Source organism: Amblyomma mixtum, chromosome 5 (assembly GCF_055824585.1).
Source record: "Amblyomma mixtum isolate Tamu chromosome 5, ASM5582458v1, whole genome shotgun sequence".
Taxonomy (NCBI): domain Eukaryota; kingdom Metazoa; phylum Arthropoda; class Arachnida; order Ixodida; family Ixodidae; genus Amblyomma; species Amblyomma mixtum.
The window spans coordinates 57,232,623-57,255,441 of NC_143016.1; the positions used below are offsets into that span (position 1 = coordinate 57,232,623).

The window sequence follows — 22,819 nt, forward strand, 5'->3', positions numbered from 1 at the left end:
ACACACACACACACACACACACACACACACACACACACACACAGTTTTCGCCTTCGCAAGATACGTTTCCCATTTATTCACATTTATCAACACAGTTTAGAAGAATGGTGAAGGGTGGGGCACCATCCCTCCCTCCCTCCCTCCCTCCCTCCCTTTCTCCCTCCCTCCCTCCCTCCCTCCCTCCCTTTCTCCCTCCCTCCCTCCCTCCCTCCCTCCCTTTCTCCCTCCCTCCCTCCCTCCCTCCCTTTCTCCCTCCCTCCCTCCCTCCCTCCCTCCCTCCCTCCCTTTCTCCCTCCCTCCCTCCCTCCCTCCCTCCCTTTCTCCCTCCCTCCCTCCCTCCCTCCCTCCCTCCCTCCGCTTAACTGCCTCTGCAGGATTTGCTCAAATCTAAATTCGGGTGCCCCTGTCTCTCGAAAACTTCGCTCCGCGGCCTTTCCTTAACATCTGCTAACTCTCAGACACTTTTCGCGGCGGTTCGGTGGGAAACTATTAAACAGAAACATTTTACGCGCTATTTCTTGCTGCCGAGAAGAGCAAATTACGGAACGCATATTACAGAGAATTATCGCGCCAGCGCTAAATTGCCGACGCAGCACAGCGCACGCACAAATCCCAAGTTCGACGCCGCACGGGGCTCGTACTCGTCCAACCGGACACGGTCCCCCTCTCTCGCCGCCGGCTACGATTCGGTGCAACGGCCGTCGCGTATGTAAGCTGCAGCGACGTGTTAAGCACGACGAGACGGCTGCAGCTTGCGCAACGCAGAGCGAGGCGGAAACTCTTAATCCTCTTTCGTCCTTCGTCGTCCAACTGGGGCTTAACTTGTCGGCGCCACTGAGCCGTTCAAGGTTCGGACATTGTCTTCAGCAAAAGGAGCACCAGCGCCCGTTCCTCGTCATATCGTTTTTTTCTTCTTGCGAGATTCGCCTCGGTGCTGTGCACGGCCAACGAGAAAGAATGGCGCTCTAAATGTTACGCAGCTCTGGCGCGACATTCTGAGAAGGACCTGTTACGAGAGGTAGCAAGCAGGCTACAAAGTGGAAGTAACTTTACTTTGTGCAATAGATGTGAAGGTTCGACGAAAAGAAGGCGGGAAATAATTAATTCCTGGCTTCAAGAACCGTGTTTTCTATTTGCCGACATACGCTTCCCAATTCGTTTCTGATCCCCCAGTGTGGGTATGCGCTGTTTTATGCCTGCACAAGAAGAGCATCAACAGCAGGAATTTAACAGTGTCAGGGCACTCACAAGAGCAACAAGCGCAAAGAGCCTTAGACAGTAAGTGCACAATAAGTGCACAGGTTAGGTGCAAAAAAGAAGCGTCTTTTTTGCGCATAACCTTTGATAGCATTACAAGTATCAAGCCAACTACCCCGTCAACAACTCTTGCTTAGATAACCGTTTCAATGGGCTAACTGTAAAACTAAGACTGAGACTAAGACAAAGAGAACTAGAGGGTCAGTTTTTTTCGTTCGGGCGTCTGCAGGGGACTGGTTTCTGAAGGTCGAGGGCCGATTGGCTGGTGGTCGGGGCCAGTTGGGGAGAAAGCCGCCGAGCCCACGATAGCGAGAGCAGGCTCCGTTCGGAGGAGTGCGCCTGTCTCGAACCCTTCGATCAGCGTGGTCCTGGGCGCTCAATGGGCTATTCATTTTTTTTTTGCTTTCCATTTTAGGGACCGTCTCCTGTTTCCGATTATCTCCCAGAGACCGTCTCATGTTCTTTTCTCGTTTCTCGACAAGATCTGTGCTAGATTAGCTTTAATAATTGAGGAAGACGATTCTCGCCTCTCCTAATGCTCCAGTGACTTCAGGAGAGCTCAAGTGGCTCACGAATTCGTGAAGGCAGGCCGACATGAGCTCCACTCACGCAGTGAGTGCCGGTTTAAATTTGCCGATGGCTGCACATACCAGCACACTACAGACGCTTCCCAGCAGTTTTATGCATGTCATAGGTAAACAGGCTGCGAAAGAAAAACCCTGAGGGGGTGGAATTACTGTTCCCATTATGATTTTTAGCTGGCTCTGGAACGTAGTATGTTCGATGCCTCTGAAACTGAAAGGCGTGACATAGAAAGGAAACCTTGAGAGTAGCTTAGATACTGATGACAACTTCGAACACGCGCGTTTTTCTATTTTACTCTGTAAGCAGTACGAATGACATTAGGGGAAAATGCCGGCGTGTGTCTCTGCGTGCCTGCCGAATGAAGCCTCCGGCGTCCCCAGCGAGCCCAGCGCGAGCCGTTTGCGAAATCGCCCTGGATAAAACGTGAGGGGGAAAATCTGCGTCGAGAAAGGCAGAGAGGCGTGGAAAGTGGGCGCAGCTACGCCCCCAAGCGAGCGGCGATTGAGAAAAGAGGGAAAGTGGCGCTGGAAGAGAGCGCGCGTCAGCGGATACGTCAGCAAGCACACGTCATTGGCTGATCCAACGCTGCGCATTAAGGCGAAATGTGTATCATGCAACAAAGATGAAAACATAAAATGTGATTAGCGCGCCATAAAGTCAGCCGAAGTAAAACTAGAGCACAGAATCATTAGCGAGCCATAAAAGCCAGCTATAGAAAAGCGAAATTAATTGGCGCAACTTTCAGGCAATGGGATGCGGCTGAGAGAAAAGAATCGAATGGAAAAGCATCATCCTGAAAGCGCATTCTGCTGCCGCAGCTCATCGCAGCAGAGCATCTCAACGTCTGTCGTTTTTTTTTATTATTTACACGATACTGCAGACATGTGGTCCAAGCGTGGGCAGAAGGCTAAAAACCAACAATATTCATAGCCTCAATAAAAAATAAAAATCAATGTCAAACAATGGTTAGTCAGATTATAAAACTGCCGGTCAAGCAAAATAGCAGAATCACGAATCCGAGAGAGAATATGATACCATGTAGGCAAGGACATTCCCAGAATTCTCATTTTCTAAACAACTCTTCAGACAATCAGTTTGAGCACTTGATGGTTCGCGGGGAAAAAGAATATTTTTTATTGGTTTGGTTTATTGGGGTTTAACGTCCCAAAGCGACTGAGGCTATGAGAGACGCCGTAGTGAAGGGTTCCGGAAATTTCGACCACCTGGGGTTCTTTAGCGTGCACTGACATCGCACAGCACACGGGCCTCTAGAATTTCGCCTTCATCGAAATTCAGCCGCCGTGGCCGGGATCGATTCCGCGTCTTTCGGTTCAGCAGCCGAGCGCCGTAACCACTGGGCCACCGCGGTGGTTTGTCCCTATAAAGTAGGCGTCATGGGGTAATTCTCCAAGTGAATCGGTGCATGACATAAAGCTCTGGAGGTATTCCAGATTTGTTATGAATCGGTGAGTGAAGTAAGATCAGTAAAACAATTGTGCGTCTTTATGGAGGGACTGTATTTGATCGGACACCTTTATAGCAGACGGAGAGTCAGTGTTTCGGCATTGTAAGTGAACGGCAATGCACGCCTCCATACTTCTCACAGAAAAATGCCTTCCTTTGTGCGTGAGCCCGAGACTTAATGTGAATATTAGAGTTTGGGTTCAATGAATGGCTTATATGCCGATTTCTTAAAGGTGCTGTGCGCTCCTTTGAGTTCATGGCTCAACAGGCCTGAGTTTCTCTTTGAGGATTACGTTATATAATCAATATGCACACTCCAATTAAGCTTAAGATTAATTACAACACCTAGGTAGGTCACACGTAACCTCAAAGATAGGTAGAGCAGTTAAAATTGCGTGGTGTTTCCTTCCCCATTATGCGCGTAAACGCTTGCTGCACTAAGATAAGACATCGTGTCCTTAAGCTGTGAGGAAAAGTATGCTGGTCTAAGGAACCGATACTGGAGCATAAGATTTAAAATTCTCCAGCGCAGGTGTTCACATTTTTAAGACGCAGGCAGAACTTGTTTCCGACCACTTCAGAAAAAAGAAAAGAACGTCGATGCATCTGATGTTCAAAACGAAAATAAAGGAAACAATACACAATAGAAAAATGAATTAAGTGTTCACGTTTTCCCTCTCAAACACTTTTCGCTCGTGTGAACTGTCTAGGCTTTAACAATCACTGACGTCATCTTCCTTTGCCACGCGGGTCACGTGGTCAGTGACTGTGCAATCGGGCCGGCACTGATTCGTGGAGAAGAAAAAAGGCAAACGGCTAGATAACGGATAAAGGTTCGAACAGTTGATCTGACTGCAAATTATCCGTGCGATAGTAATGCATTTCTTCAGTTTACATTAACTAATAAAAGCAATTTCTTTGCTAATTTAAAAAAAATTAATTCCTTATTCTAGTATATATTTCGCCGTCCGTAATAAGCCCATACTTTGGGCAGATCTACGAAGTCTTCTTGCGTTCTCGTTTTCTTGTTTAGCGAGGGTTCATTAAAGGCGGGTGCGACTGTATCGAACTACTGCACGCGTCGAGCAGCTCTACGTGCTTACTGCATTTCGCTACGAGTGGATTCCACTTATTGTACCTTAATCAGCCGTTGCTCTTAGCGTCTGGAGAGACAAAACGGTCGGCAGTAACGCAATTAGATAAAGTCTAGCTCTCCCACTTCTATACGAACCACAACAAAAGCACCCTGGCGCTCGCAGCCACTAATCGCGCGCAAAAAAAAAAAAAAAACAATGACAAAATGACGGACGCCGTGGTGCGGAACGACGAATGATAGAACGAGCTGCTTTTGGGCGAGAAAGAAAAGTCATACGGGCACCGTTTGCGGTGCGGAGATGAATGAAGCAACTGCGCGGCTTGTCGGCGTTGCTACAATAGAACGATGGAGAAAATGGAAAGGGATGAGGAGGAGAATGGAGGTGCCAAGGCGCCCGCCGCCGTCGTCCCGAAGGTCTTTGACTCTGCAGGCTTACGTGGTTCTTGCTCCCGCCACTGGAAGAGTGATTTTTGCTCTTGATTCGCTCATTGGAACGCTTCGCGTCGGGTTTCTGTGCTGTAGTCGCTCGCTTTGTGCAGTTATGCAGAGACACGCAGCGACATGCCGTTCGCGCTATCGCCGCAGTGCGCGCCGGGTTTGAGAGGCTAAAAGAGGTGCAGCTATCTTTATGTTTGACTACGGGGATGGATGAAGTTATTTGTGTTTGTCTTTCATTGTTTTGTTACTGTTTTCTTCTCCGCTGTCGTGCGCGCAGGTTCGATCTCGTTATGGAAATAGGAGGTTTTAGGAGTATCTTCTATATTCCTCTGCTTTCCTTGCGGTGTGCGAAAAATGAACTCGTGGCGGAGCCCTCACGTCGGCGGGAACCGCCGTTGGGTGGTCTCAGTACGGTGTGTTAAGTTTAAAGTGTTTTCTAGAGTTATTTCTCCCGTAGTTTGCTCACGCGCTGTGATCAATTACATAGCTACGCTATGCGCTGCCACCCATTTGGTTTTATAGCGAAGACTGTAGAAGATATGCATATATTTATTTCAGTGTAGTTCTGAGAAAACAGCATCGTAACATACACTCCGTGGTGCAGTTTTAGATTGGGATGGTACGTTATTGTATGGATGGTGCGTCGCATAAGGGGAAAAATTGATGTACTGCCCCAGTTTTACATGCTGCTACCTCAAGAAATGGGCGTTGAAGCGGACGCTAGGACTTCACTGAAAAAAAAAAAAAAAAGACCATTGAACTATGCCTACTGTCTGTGGTTGGCTAGTTGGAAGCAGAATGAAAGAGAAAGAGAGTGATACCTTTTCGGTAAAAATACGGAGAGATTTGCCGGCATGCTTGACACGTTCTTGCTACTCCCTGCAGGGGACAGGGAATGAAGGAAAGAAGTTACAGTTGAACAAGGCACTAAACTGAAACAGTAGGGAAAAATTTGCGGAAGAAAGAGCGGTCATGGAATTAGGGTATGGGCATTTAAAGATTAAATAAGAAAGTTGGGCTACAGTTGGTGCTGGGACACTGGCTGTGACTTGTTCACTAGCGCGAATAAAACAGACACAGCACATTTAAAGGGGCCATACAAAAATATTTCATAAGTTAGGAAGAGCGCTAATGTCGTGAAGAGATAGCTTATAATCACTGCATGCTAACAATAATGCCACGTAGCGACTTAGGTTGTTTGACGTGCGACGTCAAATACGCTAAGAATTGGAGTGTATTCTATCTGCCAGCCGGGAAAATAACGACGTCATTATATGCGCAGCTGGCGGATTCAAATTCTCCGCGTGGCGAATTTCATCTTCATCGCCTCATTTCCACGTTTTGTGCTTTTGTCGTCGTGATGTCTCGCGTGCAAAAGATGCGCTCGCTGTGGACTCGGCACATCTACTCCATTCGTCTTCCCCGCTGCATAAACTGTGAGAATAACCGCTCGGTCAACGTCCGCTACGTCGCCAGTCCAAGAATATGAAGCGAAGAGACCAGGAACCAGGAAGCGGATATTATTTCCCTGTGGCTTCCGTTCAGTTTAACTGCACGTCGTCGCGATCTGATTTGCTACTTTCTATGATTTCTTCCTTTTTTTTTTCGTCTTTCATCATTACTGCCTCAGAGCCATTACTGCATGCTTCCGAGAGCTGACTCAGCTTCTTGTTTTCTCGCTTTCACGTTTGCACGCGTATGCGCTTTTCGCGCATCACAACTCATTGATTTCTTGCAACCGCAGCAGTACTTTTTTTTACTGCTCAGTTATGTTACAACCTGCTGTTTTGAGCATAATTGCATATTAAGTGCGAAAACATGTTACTGTCGCTTGCTGGGATACAGTGAAAACACCAAAAAAAAAAAGGTGATTACTTCGTGATATTGCGAGAGTGACAGAGCAGGAGAAATGCGCCAAGCCTGGCAAACTCCTAAGCCTTTGCAAAAGGGGTATACGCTGTTGAACAAGTAGTAAGAGTTGCAGAGTATGGGAGTGTAATGAATGCTCAGTTCTCAAGATTATAGTAAGTAGCTGGAGTCGCGTGTTGGTTTTATTAGGATAATAGTTCATTAGAATAATAGCAGCCCTATGATGCACCTGCGCATACATGAAAAATAAAGATTTGAGGATTTGATTTCATAGTTAGTTACTCGGTGTCTAATCGTGTAAGAACCTGAAGCCTTCAAGAACGAATCCAGAGAAATAAATCTACAGAACGTTTAAATTCGGGCTTGTTGGTTCATACTTCGGAGCAATAGCGCAAACAGGACAAGGGACCAAGAACGAGTAGCGCGAATAGCGCTGCGTGTGTCTACTCGTTCTTGGTCCCTTGTCCTGTTTGCACTATTGCTCCGAAATCTACGGAAGTAAAGTAAAACCAATTGCTAGGCTAGTTGGCGCCTACTGAATAAAGGAAGACTTGCACAGTGCTAAAGAAGACGAGCACACAGATAAGGACAGGACGTCCTTTACTTGTCCTCAGTGTGCTTGTCTTTTTTAGCGCTGTGGAACTCTTCCTTGGTTCACTACGGAAGTAACGTTTTTGAACCCACCGCAGTACAGTCTTCGTCATCACTGTGTAGAGTGCTCGAGCGGCTAATTACCCTGCAAACGAAGTGGCACTTTACCGCAGTTGCTAGGCGCTAGAGGTAAAGTTTGTACGGAAAGTAGAGCCACACAGACGTACTAGTCAGATGATCGAAGCACTTCACCCGAAAACCATAGCCTATACTCTCTGATACCAGATTTTACTGTCTGGTGCGCACAGCTCAAGCGCAGCATGCAAGGATGATTGCAGTTGATCGATCATGTGCTGCACCTTCCCACTTGTCACCTTTCGTTGTAATACGGTCATGACAGTGAAGGTGGAATGCATTTTTTACACTTTCGTGCTCCGAAAACATTTTGTTACGAAACAATTCGTGATTCTCCACGCAGTATGCAGTTTTACTACGTGCCACACCATAACACTGCTCCTGAGTGCCACCTCTATTCGTCTCCTGTTATATACGGCAGTAGTTTTTTCTATACAAATATTTCTCGGAAAACGTGCTACTAACATAGTACTTGAAGCCATGCGGGTAGGCAATTTAGACACGAAGACACCTATATGGGAGTAAAAAATAAAAATAAAAGAAAAGAAAAAAGAGAAAGAGATGTACCTTTTATAAAGGGACAGCTTAGTCCCTTTATACTCCTTTATGTTTAGAGTGTAGCGAGATTATAGTCTACAAGCTTGTTGCTCACCGCTTCCGGATTTATTGCATTGCCCACAGCTGACACCGAATGGCGGGGCTCCTATCAAGAAACACTACTGAGAAGAAAAAAAATTTACGACGAGGATGGGATTCGAACCCACGCGGGCAGAGCCCAATGGATTAGCAGTCCATCGCCTTAACCTCTCGGCCACCTCGCCGGGATGTGTGTGCCTGCTTGCAGCTGAAAGCAGACCGTGCGAGCTCCATGATAAGAAACCGGCTGCCTCGAGCTTTTTTTGTTTCGAGAAGAATCAGTCATCCGGTGACTACTGAATGAACAAGGAGCCTGGCGAACCGGTCTCTGTATTTCCCGCTATTGCGCAACTGTTTTGCGATTTTATTCTTTATTGTATTATTTTTATTTCTCTGTTATATTCGCTGTTATATTTCATTCTGTGTTTTTTATTCTGGGGGCCGGTTTTCTTTCTTTGCATCGTTTGTAGTGTAGATATGCTCAGTTTCATGAGTTCTGGGTTCGCAATGCCATACTTGCGCCTTGAGACGCCCGAAGTGCGGGTAACAAGCAATAGGTTAGTTAAAGTCGTGCAGCGAAGCAGGTGGCGGGATGAGTTATTAGTGTTCATTAGTAAAGAATTGTTAATCTATTTGGGATCCGACCAACCAGAGATAACTTAGAAAGACTTTCGTCCAATGGTCGACATGCTTTATCTATTGACGTGGACTAAGATAGCAACGAAAACATGAAGCTAGACATGAAATTATTGTTGCTTTCATCGAACCTATCTTTACACAGTGTACAATCCTAACCATTCGTTATTTTTTTAAGTGCTGTCTTGTCTGCTAAACAAGCACAATCGTAAAGCAAGAAACTCATAACTGAGCGCGATCTTTCGTTAGATAGATCAATGAGCTTACCAACTTTGCACGAGTAACGCTGCCTCAGTTCGCACAGTGGCAGAAAGGGTAATTCGAGAGGAGATTGCGAGAGGGCTTTGACCTCCAGTGAAGTCGACTAAACTCCTGAAGATTAGAATAAATCTTATGATGAATGTTATAAGAATATCCATGTTAGCGTCACAACGCGGGAGGCTCCGTCCTGCCCATCTCGGAAGTTCTCTAGGCGGCGCTGACATCCCTGCTGAGGTCGATGCGATTGCACTTCCACGCTGAGCGGCTGATTCAATTTCCCGGCAAAAAGGGCTAGCCCCGAAGCGCAGGCGCTGAAAGGCGCGGCAGCATTTCCTACGTGACCGGGCGCACGGGGGCTTCGCCTGACGTCGCCGGGTCCAAGCCTTTCCGGCAGCTTCTGCTGTCATCTTTGCTTTAATCCCGTTGCCCGTACGTCCAAGGGCTTCGCTGTCTTTCGGCGCCATCACTGTTGAAAGCTGATGCGCAAATAAAGAACTACGAATGAATAAAAGAAAAGCGAGAGAACTTCTACACTGTGGATAAACAGGGCGCAAGAAACATTACTAAAATAAGGCTACTTAGACAAGAAAGAAAAGACCAAGAAGAGGCAAAAGAACAAAATAAACGCTAAAAGGGGATGAGCAAACAGAATGGTGACAAGCGCCAACAGCGAGAGAGGGAGAGAGGAAGGAAAGAAACGGGGGATTAACTGGAAGAGACTTCCGCTTGGCTAACATGCAGTGGGAGAAGAGAACCAGATGATGCAAACGCGAAAGATAAAATAAGACGACCAACTAAGGATAACACACGTGAAAGCCAGCGGCAAACAATTCAAGCGACGCAGGGTTCAAGGGGTTCCGCCGGCGTTGACAACCAACGGCAAACACTTCAGAGCTGTCAGAGGACACGACACTGCTGCTCCCAGTGCTTGTTGAGTATGTGGAAACATGACCCTCGAGGCGCAGCGTTCTTGGTACCAGCCTACGCGTGAAGGTCAGTCGCATATGTGATAGCGTACTGCTAACTGCGGTGTATTAGGGGCCCTGTGCGTTCGCTGCCAAGTTTCAACGCTATCAGCACACCTATAGCCCCGAGAAGAAAACCTGTCTCTCTGACTCACAGCAGTCGCTGTCTCGTTCCCTTCGAAACCCGTAGTGCTTATCACCGGTGGCAGAATTACCAAGTCCTATCAACGCTGTAAACTAGCGGTTGCGAAGAACCTAACATGTTCCTTGCCGGAAATTTTGGACGCGTTTTTAATTACTCGCGTATAGAACGACAATATGCGCACAGAAGCAATAGCGACGCAAACGTTAGCGTTTAATTTCTTTAAACTAGGCTCTTTGAACGCCGGGTTGTTCAGGCGGCCGAAAAAGACAGCCGTGGCGGTGAAAATGGCTATGCGGTCGAAGCTTGGCCAAGGCTGACACGCTCAGCGCACGTAGTTACGATGGAAGCGAACACCCACAGAGGCGTCACATCCGTCCCTGCGCGAATCGACCGGGGGTGTGTATAGTCAGGGCTTCCACGTTGTACACTCCTGGTCGCCGTAAGGTTACGCGAGCTTCCGAGGCGATCCCTTCTTGCCAGCGTCCGCCGGCAACGCGGAAATATTAGAGGCCTTGTCGGCTCGCTGGCGCGTGGGTGTTCTTCGTTCCGCCGCCCAGCGCAGCTATGACGTAGCCCCGAGTAGCGGTTCATTGAACCCGACGCGGACAAGGAACTGCGCTAGAGAGAAGGGGAACGTGTGGGAGCAGCCACGACGCTTCGATGAGCAAGAAACTCGAGTGTTGGTGCGCTAAGGAAAAGGAGCCCAACAAGAAGACAAAGGAGAAAATAAAATCAAGTGTACGAAGCCAATATATATAGGAGAAGAAAACATGGATTCATCGGATTACGCGAAAGCCGAGACCCCCGAGCCATTTTTATTACTTTCTATTTTTCTTCATTTTGCCCGTAATGCCTCGGACTCAAACGTCCCTTCGGCTAAGTTGATAGATATATGTGTGTCCGCCCTTTTTTCGTCCAACGCCCACAGAAACACTTCCTGCGTAATGACGTGCTGGAACAAAAGTGGCGTCTGAAGGCTCTATGGTTGTGTCCAGCTGTACAGATTACTGGTTCGGCCGAAACTTTTCAGCGAGGATCGTAACAAAGAAACATGCGAATATACAAGTGATCTCATCCCACGGCTTTAGAAGCGAGATTGGCAGGATGTCCACTAAAGACGTGTCTGTCTTGTACGGATTTAAGCCTTCAACGCTTGTTATGGCGAACACGGCACCTTGATATTAGCCGCGCTGGTCCAATAAGCACTTCAAGGGGTTTTCGTTTGTCGTTCATAGAGCTGCAGTAGAACCTGTATTGAAATTTCACTGAAAGCTGTCAAAAGCTTCTGTAAGGGATACTAACGCATGGAGGAAACTAACTAGGAAACTAACAGTTTAATTTTACGAACCCGCACGGAAGATGTTACAAAGTGCATGGTTCCAGAGTTACTGACCCCAAGTTGCCTCATCTTGCAAGAATGTGCGTCCTGTGACATTTTTTGTTGTTGTTCTAGCGGGATAGATCTGAGCAGGTGGGTGTCAGCTGCGAAAAGCACTTGGAACCTGGACGAGGCAACTGAGAGACCACGACAATGCGGTGCCTATTCTTGATGTCCACGGGCTTTTTGGCGAAGCATGCCACCGCCTACGTCCTCTAGCCACGATATACAGCCAATCTATAACTGCGCTCAACCTCTGGACAGCTGAAGCGCCTTTTGGAAATTCGACAAGCTTAAATGGTTCAGATCATTGGAGTGCGCTTATAAAACAGCCAGAAACCCGATTGCTAAGCTGGCGCCCTGCCATGCCTCTTGAATCTTTCAAGCAAGGCTACGCAGACTTTGTCTATGGTGGCCTCTGTTTCCTTCTTCCGAGCGCTTCTTCCCCCAACCCCCTTAAAGGGGTTGTGAAAAGAAAATGAAGCTGCCCGGTTTTAATTTTTACTGCTTCCATAAACATTAGACATGCTGATTCCGAAATATTTCGACTCAATATTGAGTCTGCATTTAATAAAGCCCGTTCGAAATCGCTGCCTTTTTGTGCTCATGAAACGACCATGCGCCGCCGTCGGGTGGAACACGCACTACTCGACTACGTCATTTTAAGAACTTCAGAAACGTACGGATATCTTCAACTTTCGTTTGCCCTAAAATAATTGCTTTATGAGAAATTCAGAAAGTGAAACAATGTTTTCCAATTATTTGCACGCGTAAATACACTCTGTTAAACTGCAGCGCGTGGTCATACATCAATCATTGACCTGGGACCAGTTTCGGTTTCGGTTCTGCTTCTCCATCCTCCTTGTCTTAAGTATCAGCGGTTCGATATAGCCTTGCTTACGTGAACCTATCTAGGCGGTGTTCCTTGACAGCGGTGGTTTGAGTCAGAGAATCGAGCTGAGCAAGGTTAGTCCATCTCGACGACTCTCTGTTTACATGAACTCGATACGAACGAGTCAGCTATCGCGGCGCGCATCGGCTCCGCGCTTCTCTTCTTTCCTGCAGAAAAATATATTCCAGAAGCGTGAAGAGGGTTAGGCATAATTTGCAGACGGGGCTGCGAGTCAACCCACCCCTTGCGATAGAGATGAAGACTCGAGTCCACGACCGGGTTCGGAGGTACACGGTCGGGGCTCCCGCAGGCAGAGGTGTCACGGGCTCTCGGCATGACTGCTACTTGCCGGGCGCGCGACGTGCCGTTGCGAGCGGCGTAACAACGACTGACAGCAGCTCGCCGCCTGCGCCCAACCGATGTCAATGGCAGGCCGCACGCGGCGCGTCGCACTCACAAGGGGCAGAATGCAAGCGCGCAGAGCGCCAGCATCATAATGACGCGGGGGCGCGTTTCTCGGGGCCGGCCTGCCAGCCTGGATGCCGGCCGCCGGCGTCAGAAAAACACGCTAGTATTATTTGTTCACGCTCATAAAAGCCCTGGAATAGATGAATGCCAAAAATGAATCATTTTTGAGGATCGTTGGCTGATGCCGAGTTGCTGGCAGTATTTAATTCGGCGATACAAGCAAATTTCATCTCATGACCGCTTTATTTACTGCCTGGTCGCAGCTCGCATAGCTGGCATTTGCTAGCTCCGCTTGCGTCGCGGAAATCGAGCATATCTTTATTTTATTATGGGACAGGTTCACAGTTAAAGGGGTGACGAGAGTAGTACCTTTTACAGCGCTGACCAGTTTCCAAGCTCCCTCAGCTGCGGTATCGATAGTATCGATGCAAAACCAGGTAGGCTTAGCGACGACCAGGGCCGCCGGCAAGCCTCGCAGTTCATCGCCCGGCGCGTCCGCAGGCGGCGTCGTTGCAGAAAGCTCTACATGCTGCCACTGCTCGAACATCACAGGCAGCCTTTCTGATAGCATGGCTGTTTTGTCATTTCTGGTGCGAATGTAAAATACAGCGAGTCTGCAGGCCGGCCGGCAAGCGTGGATCCCGTCCGCTGGCGTCATAAAAATGAGCTAAAGATTTTTATTTAAGTAAATAATAAACTGTGGGAGCAAGAAGTGGATAAAATAGATCATTTTTGAGGATCGTTGAATAATGCCGAGTTGCTGGTAGAAGCAGCAACTGTAATACGAGCAAATTTCTTGCCACAGCCGCCGCTCAGCTGCCGCTGCCCGGCCGTTGCGGTCCGGCTTGCGCGCCTGGCGTCCGCTATATAGCTCCGCTGCCGAGCGCACCGCAACAATTACCATATTTTTTGTTGTGAGACGATGCTGTTGACAGTAAAGCGATGCCAAAAGCAGGCATTTTATTATAACCCAGGCTACTTCCGAAGCGCTGTCCACCGCGGCTTCGATGTGTGAAACAGGCCTAGCGACGACCAGGGCAGCCAGAGAGCAGTGCAGTTCGTCGCCCGGCGCGCCCGCGTCCAGCGCCGTTGCCGAAAGCGCGCTACTTGGGCAGGCATGCTTTGTCGCCGCCCGAGTACAGCCCGCAGTCTTTCTGATAACATCGCTATTTTGTCTTTTCTGGTGCGAACTTCAGTAGCCAAGCAGCGCGCAGGCGCTGGTGTGCGGTGGCAAAGTGTTACACCGGATGTGGCCCGGGCATGAGTCTAGCGGCGCAAAGATGCTTGCCGCTCCGTGTCCCTGCTAGCAGTAGGCGGCCGTTCGCAAGCGGCGACTGGTGCGGCGCGCCGGCCAAGTTTTCGCACATATGTCAGCTTGCCAGCTAGCAGACTCCATTCTGAGCAGACGACAGTGCCACATTCGAGTCAATATGTGTGCTGTAACCTCGGTCAACTATGGCTAAACAGGCCTCGCTAAGCCGCCATGTTGTGTTGACGACAGAAGCCTCTGATTGGCTTCTTAAAATGACGTTTGCTGTGAGTTGAGGGGGACACGCGCTGGGAAACCGAAATTTAGTTTTTTTCGCTATTCAATCAACCCAGCCGATGAAACAAACCAAGGTATACTTTTGAATGAAGGGTCAGAATTCCAAATACACACGTCGTTCAAAATTTTCGGAAAACGTTTCACGACCCCTTTAACCCGTCGGTTGTTGCGTAGAGAAACCTGAACGGCCTCTCGGCTTTAATCGGCGATTACGTCACCATTTAAAGCGCTGGTACAAAAAAAAAATGGAATGTTTTACCTACAACCTCGTATATTCGAACCCTTGATTCTCGCCGAATGTTGAAAGCTGTTCAGCTACCGTTTAAAGCATATCGTCAAACGTAGATATTTCGAACATTTTAAGAGACAAAACACGGCCCACCAAAGAAGCTCAGGTCAGTTCCAAAGCAGGACCTCCAACGCGCTGACAAGTGACAGCGACCTGAATTTCGTGAGTTCAAAGTGTAGTGATGCGTCGTTGCCGTAATTAGTCTTTTTTTTTTCAGTAAAGACAAAGTGGGATACTGTGATGTCAGACAATGTGTGCATGAAGCCTGCCTGACCTTTGTAAGACTTTCGTGTAATCGGGCTTTATGACAGCATTACGGCTTTATACAGAACACCCACAATACTGTATAACCTCGTGGTTCATGTCAGCCCAACTAAACAATGCTTCGCGCTACCATCTTCGCAAATGTCCCAGCTTTTGGCTAATATGTCTGCATGGATCTAATCTAAAGGTCACAGGGCTACTCAAAAGTATATAGGAATTGATGCAAGAACTCGGCAAATAGAGTGACGCGTCTGCTTCTAAGGAGGCGACGCGCATGAAGCGACTCGTCTGCTCGCTTGCACAGCTCACTTCCTGCGCCGGCCGACGCGTGCGCCCCCTGGTACGCGCCATTTAGCCTTCCTTCACGGCATGTCGCTCGCTTTATCTACGCCTCTTTGCCTCCGCCATTTTCCCTCTCTCTTGCTGCTGTTTTCTCGTCTCCAAACGACGCACGCACGGCCGGCGCTAAGCCTAATGGTGCGCTGAGCGCTGCGTCGGCGCATTAGCGCCGCCTTTGTTTTCGCTTGCGAGCCGATCGCTTACTCAGAAAGGCAAACGACGCGCTGGGAGTGGGCGCGGCCTATACATTCTCCGTTTTGGGCCGGACACCAGGCACGGTAGGATCTTTTGTAACTCGGCGATCGAGTGTAAACCGGGACAGCATGTCCTTGCAGCATCGTCAGATAGTTCCGGGATATCGTAGTAACGCAAATAATCACCAAGAAACATTTCTTAAACGCGTTTTGTTGGAAGCCTCGGTGGTTCTATTACGGGTGGCAGACAAAAGAAGAGTTTCGCCTTGATGGCCACAACGTACTCAAACGCCGTGGTCGTCCAAGCTCTTTTAATGAGATTAACTTGCAGGACTTGCTAACTAAAGGGGCTTCTTATTTTGACGACTAAAGCTTGCTCCTGTTATAGTGGCGGGCAGATCTTTATTCATCGTTCACCATTAATCTGTCGAGCATGTCTCGCATGCCCTGCCCCAGACTAACAAGATTAATATTCTTTTCCCTCTTGTTCTTTTTTTGTTGTTGATAAAAGCACTCCATGCTTCTTGGTTAAAGTTCCGCTCTTGAGGAAGCATAATAGGCGTCGACGTGTATGGTGCCATTCCAAAGATGCCTCGATCAATGTAAACGCATGTAAGCTGCCTGTCTAAGACATCAAAAATGGCTTGACTTTTAGTGCATCGTCAATACTGGTCGGAAATATCTTCATGCGAGTCAGAGAAAATAACTTCTGCGGCTAGGTCACCTTTATTTTTATTTTTTTTTTATCTCGATACGGCGCTAACAGACTGCAAAAAAAAAAAAAAGACATTGAAGGATAAGAAAAGCGGAGCCAAGCCTGGAGTCCCGACGGCAGTCATATATCATATTTCGGCGCAGAGTTCACCGACTCTGAAAGCCCCAGAAATCGATGGCGCGAGGTGCCTGTATATTTTTTATCGTAGGGTGTTTTCGATCCGGAAAACCGCTTTCCGATGGAGGTGCATTTAATAAATTTGTGCTCGCATCATTTTAAATGAGTCGCAGCACCCTTTGTGCGTAGTTAATTCCGTTCAGTTGTCAGTTAACCGCGCGCTGAACACCGTAGTGCTCAAGCTAATTGCGAAGGGCTATAACATAGCACGCACCCTTCGACGGGCCAGAAAGGCTGCAGGTTAAAGTGGGACGCCCAGTATTAAGCGGGTTCTCAACGCTAAAGGCTGTGTGGCAGTGTCACCCGTCATCGACTGAGCACTATGCCGTGGTATACACCACGTGACGGCGCCATTACGCATAGGGTCAGTTGCTTGTGCAGCAAGACCTGTTATACGGAGCGTTCTCTTGCGGTCTCATCGCCCAGACCGTCAACATCCGGTTGCGTGTCATCACGTGACCAGCGTCAGACACGTGACCTTGCGATTGCTGCGGTGACCTAGGTTGGTACAAAAGTCTTTAGGCCTTAGACTTTACGGTAAGCCTCGGCCATTGTCAAAAGACAGGCACTAGCACAGCGACAGCTTTCGCTGAGATTAGCGTGTTACGAAACAAAGCGTAGGCACTTGACAATTTTTTTTTCTCCTTTACAAACCCTTTGAGCTGGAGATGAGGGCGAGTAGCACAGAAATAACCGCGTTATCGGCGTGCGTTTTCTACTGCTCTTATAGGGGTGAGCCATTCGGGCTTTGAGGCAAACGTTACGCAAAACATTCGCCGAATTACAGCAGCTTGTGTCGCCGGCCACAGCCACAAAATTCTCTTTGACGCCTCTCGCGTCGTTAAGTGCTCTCAGCGTGCTAATGTGCCGGCCGATTTATGCTTCATGGACACTCAAACGGTCCATAGCTCTACATAAGAGGATGAGATACAAAGAGCATAGGGGGGTAATTCAGGTCAAAGCCCGAAAACCTTAGGCACGTCTATCCGCCGCGAGTGCTACTCCAGCTAATTTATTGTGGGCATATCCTAGACTCTTGCGAAAGATCCCAGGCGTTGCCCTCTCCCCCTCGGACGTCACACTCCGGCCGACGGAAAGCTTCGTCACAACTTTCATGGCGCAACAGCTCTTGATGTCTATGTATATAGTTCGACCGGTTGAAAGCACAAAAGGGGAGAGCGTTGACACCTGCCCAGACTCTGCGATGACCGTGGCAAGGTCTCCCCTCGCCTCGTGTCAGACCTGCAGTTAGACGGCCTCGCAGGTGCCCTGCTTGCTCAATGGCCAACAGGCGTACTCCAAGCGCCATTGTACTTTGCTATTGGCAAACACACGCGCGGAGACGGCGCGAGCACATACGGCCATTCAGCTCTCGAATGCCGCCCTTGCAGTCTCGTTCCCGCCACTGTCGACGTCACAGGAGCGCCGGAAATGCGTACGGAGCTGGCTTTTCGGTGAACGACGCGAACAGACGCGGCAGTCAGCTATAGAGTATATAGCTTCGGGGTGCCGAGTGTGTTTTTCGCGCGCTAAATAAACTTTTTCAGTCGCGCTTCTCGGGGACAAGTTTTATCGCGCCGCTATTTCGGGTCGTCATATAGCGGGGTGCTGTCTGTCCTCGTGCCGTATATATATATATATATATATATATTGTGTGTGTGTGTGTGTGTGTGTGTGTGTGTGTGTGTGTGTGTGTGTGTGTGTGTGTGTGTGTGTGTACGTTTGTTTTAACTATGCGTTTGTGAAGCGTCACCCTGCGAGGTCGCGGTGTCGCGTCCGTCCTGCGGCTGTCAGCGAGAGACGACGCCTTCACGCCTATTTGAAGTGACAATGTCGCCTTTCCAAGTGTCGGGCACGCGTCGGTTTCGCCGGCACCAGACGATGCGGTGTCAGGTCGACACTGCATGGGTCGGTTGGAAGAGCGGATGTCGTGTGGGCGGCGCCCCAGAGATCTGAATATTTCCCAGACGCCCATTCGCCCGACGTCGGCTTTCGACACTGCTGCTGCTCGTGGTGCTGTCAGTGTCAGCCGTTTGTCTTTTTTAGTCGATGAGCACACCGAATGGCTTTGAAGGAGCTTCTGTGCCAAAGGCCTGCTTCAGTAGGCCGCCTTGAAGAAACGACATCCCGTGTGCGCCGAAAAAGCTGTTTTACAAGCCGCCTCTAGAAGCCTCGCCCGGGTCAATATAAATAGAGTTTTGGTATCGGGGAGGCGTACTGGTTTAAATGTATACCGCTGACGAAGGGCGAGCTTCGCATGCGCAGGGTAACATGCGCGTTACCACGTATCACTGCGCTTGTGCAATAATCTCCCAGCTGGTCCAGTATACGCCGACGCAATCCGGGAATCGTGGTGAAGTAGGCACACTGACGTCACTTGTAACTCCAAGTTTTCTGGGGACGTGAGTTCGGCTGCATGAGCGCTATTATTCTACTGTGGAGCTGTCCGGCTGACAACAAAGACCATCTGTCAGCGTGATGATATATACAGCCCCGTTATCTGAGGCATTTATGGCTGTATTGTCGAAAGCAGCCGTCAAAGTTGACAGCGTACGTCGTCATGACGCCAACGTTCAACAATAGGTTGCATGGCGCGACCTGAGTCTGTTCGTAGAATCATAATAGAGTAGGCTAGATTGCCCGCTTGCAATGGTATCTTAGCTGGTGCAGAATTGATTTCGAACTCTTGCCTTGACTGCTGTTAAGATGTTATTACGTGGAGATTAAGGAACAAAATATTGGAGGGCATTGCAGTAGTTCTCTCCTCCCAGGGTCCCCTGTTCCTTGCGCCGTATTGTACCGTTGAAGTCTGACTTCATAAATCAGTAATAACTAAACGCTGGAAGGCATCGAGTCGCAGGTTGTACGGAGGGAATAATAGAGCACTTATGGCTTCCTTCCTGTGTAAATGGCTGTGAAAGCATTAGGCGTTTTTTCTTCACGTATTTTTAGAAGAAGAAGCGACTACTGCGAAATAAGATTTCAAAAGCAGTGACCTTTTTACCAGGACGTACTATCATCTCCGTCCTCTTGAGTTGACTGGTGCTAATTACCGCCTCACCGGAGCAAGCTGTGGTTGTCGTCACTAAAAGGGCAGCTTTGAAGGCCGCTTACAGTGACGTCATTCTCAAAGTATTTGTAAATCTCTGTCAGCATACTGGTCGCTGTAACGCAATTCTATCTCTGTAAGCTATCTCCTGTTTCCCTGTTCCCGCCCTATACGGCCAGACGTCATCATAGGGTGCACGCGACCATTGTGTGACGTGTTTGCACTGCCTAAAGCGCTCAGTCGAGGAGCTTTGTTCTAAAACTAGCACCCTCGCGGAAGGCTAAACCCTGAAATTCGACGGAGCGTGTCCTGCGACGATTCGGTGTAGGAAGAGGCCATTATTTCTTCGAGCCAGCCGGGTCCTCTCATATCCGATTACAATGCCGGGAAAAATTGGGACGCGTTGCATCCAACATCACGACACAGCTGCCCCCCCCCCCCCCCTTTTTTTTTCTTTAATTCGCGTAGCGCGTGCTTCACTGAGGCGGTGCATGTTGGTCGAGCCGCGGCAGTTTCTGTCCATTCAGACGCGTTCGAACGATGGTAGCGCTTGCTGGAGCGGTGGAAATAGCTTGACTGCGTCATCACATCAATTAAAACGAGATGCAAATGGCAAGTACGAATGCATTAAAAAGGCTGCACCCTTTGTCGAGACAATTCAGACGTCCCTTGAAATGTCGAGCCTCTCATTAACTTAGTCAGGATTCTACATATCCGCCCTGGTAAAAAATCGCGTCCCGCTCGCGTCTCGCGTTTGAAAGACTTCTTTCGCGTCATCGCCCGATTTAAGTCCATTGTAGAACAAAGGCATCCTCCAGGAGTCTCAAATTACTTCTCTCTTCACGGAGCGAGGCGTGCCTTCCACTTAACTTACTAAAGCGGGAGCTCCACTCGATACACTGTTGTGTCTCAGGCTGCTTTGCTTTTCTTCGTGTCCACTCGTTTTTCCCGAGTTGCGTTGTGTTTACCGCGTTGTGTTTTCCAGCGGGCAAACGTTAGGACTACACAATAATAACGAATGTCTCAGATACCGTTGACGACTATAAAGTTGGTGGCGTTAAAGAAAGACGGCAAAAGCTGGAAGATTTTCGCTGATGTCTTCGCATCGACAACGCACATGTAGAGAAGATATGGCAACATCTAATATTTAAGGGATTCAAATGAATAGGAATCTCTTGCTCGGGCCTCTAACGCTCTGTAAAAGTGGAAGTCGGGGCTGCGTACAATTGTGAACACAGCCTTTCGCATCTACTTTTTTTTTCCTGCATCGAGATTCATAGTCTCTAAATCGGTCTTTCCGAACAAGGCGCTTCTACATCGCATTGTTTCGTTTTTCCTTCTTCTTTTTTCGAAATTCGTGTCCCTGACGGATACAAGTACGTTACCCCGTGTAGCCTACAATTTCTTCCTTCTCAGTCTTCAGCTTATCACCCCCTTCCTTCGTGAAGCAATCTGAAGCACTCGACAGACCTATAGCCTACCAAGGCAGCGTACAGAGACTTGGTCAGTGTCCATGAACATAGTCAGCCATAACCGGCCCACAGAGTACTAGTTTGGATTGTTACTTCTGTTTAGTTGAGTGTAGAAATAAGCAAAAACTGCAAGGTTCTGCAAGAGAGCGGAGACAACCGCTCAAGCGACGATTTAATGCTTCCTCTGTCATGGCATCGTTATTGACAACGTGTGCTCTGCGCGTGGCGTTCAAATTGCCTTCAGCTGCCGGTTGTTTAGAGTCGTAGAATCGAAGCCGCTGCGCGTGGCACTGCATTGAATGCAGTGGCGACCGGGAGATGAAAATTAGGTTCCGCTGCTGCGGCAATCTCGAGTGTTCGCCGACGCGGACACGTCGATGAGAGGCACTCCGCTACTGCGCTTGCCGGACTTGTACCGTCTCTCTCTTAACGAGGCCAATTAACGGTTCGGTCCGGGGCCCGCTTTTCCAGTCTCGAGCCTCCTGCGCTGTACGGACGGAGTAATGGAGTCAGCCAGGAAGAAGGGAGCGTGGGCTTCGGTGACGTCAGGTGCACTTAGTCGTCGTCGTCTTCCCTGGTGCCGCCTAATCGCGTCGCTTGGTCTTTCGAGCGGCTGTTGCCGAGTGCGCGCGCCGCCTCGAAGTTCGAGAGGGAGGGTGACTGTTAGGAAATGGAAGAAACGGCAGCGGAAGGAACGAGTAGCGGCGTTGTGTAACAGGAAGCAGGAGGACGCCATTTTCACTCGGGATTAATGCAATCGGCAGGGGCCGATCGGAGTGTCAACAAGGCCCTTCGAAAACGTGGGCCAAAAGTGACAACAGCCTATATCGGTCGACGTCAGATAGAATGGCCTGCCTGCTGACTGGTGTCATGCGTCCATCCCACTGTTCTGAATCAATCAATCAATCAATCAATCAATCAATCAATCAATCAATCAATCAATCAATCAATCAATCAATCAATGAATGAATGAAATAAGGATCCAGCCAGACAGTGTGTGAGTGATTAACCTTCTAAGGCTTGAGGGATGAAACATCCTCTCTAAGGTATCATTTATAAAAGTCTTTCATCGCAAAAAGAAGAAAAAAAAAACTTGTACCACAAGAAGCAATACTATAGTGCTGCACAACAGCGTGTCTATCGCAAAAAAAAGTAAAAACTATGTATAGCCGAGGTGGCTGGTAGAGAAGAGAATAAGGATCACCGTTAGTGCATCGGCGTAGAATGATGATGTCATGAGCATTAGATAAGCCGTGCCGTATACAACGCCCTTGCGCAACGCTGTCGCCAGCACTCTAAAGAAACTCTTCATTCTAGCTTTTTCTGACTTGTAATCTGGCAACCTATGTAACATATACTTGCTCGACAAGGAGCAGCCTTACGGCAATAAACACCACTCGTTGCTTATAACTCGAAACAATGGTGTCGTCAATTGTGCGCGTCTCGAAGTTTACACACACGCAGGCAAAGTGGCGCAAACGCGTACAAATGCGCGCACGCTTTGGAAGCAGCTGCATTCCATTCTTCATTTCTTTCTCGTTTTTCCCACCTGTACACTCGCTGCTTTGACAATATGGCTTTAACAGTTCGTGAGTGCGACTCTCCGATGTTAAACAACGACGTCGTTGTTTAACCTTTGTACATCGTACTAAACAAAGGCAGTTGCAAAACTATAATTCGCATGAACTACGTTTTTTTCGCCTTCGCGCTTGTAGAACACCTCCTGGCAATGCGCTGCACACCGTGTGCACTTTCATTATTAAGCCCGAACCTCGCTTGTTAAGATTCTGCGTCGCTGGTTCTCGGTTCAGTAAAGAAACTTAACAGCATTACAGCATTATTCGGTCAGAAATGGAGATGGCCTTCTTTTACAGTCCTTAGCTGTTTTTGTGGAGCAGCCTGTGAAAACACAGCAACAAATTTTCTCTCAAATGATTGATGTAAAATGGTGTAACAAA

General features: G+C 48.6%; 1 protein-coding gene and 1 non-coding gene across 4 annotated transcripts in view; one reads left to right on the forward strand and one right to left on the reverse strand.

Moving 5' to 3' along the window:
• The window catches only part of Pka-C3 (Protein kinase, cAMP-dependent, catalytic subunit 3), a 142,784-nt gene that overhangs the window by 30,663 nt on the left and 89,302 nt on the right, over window positions 1-22,819 (forward strand). The gene's annotated exons all lie outside the window — the stretch shown is intronic.
• Window positions 8,175-8,256, reverse strand: TRNAS-GCU (transfer RNA serine (anticodon GCU)). Its single transcript has one exon. It is a non-coding gene; the product is annotated as a tRNA-Ser (tRNA).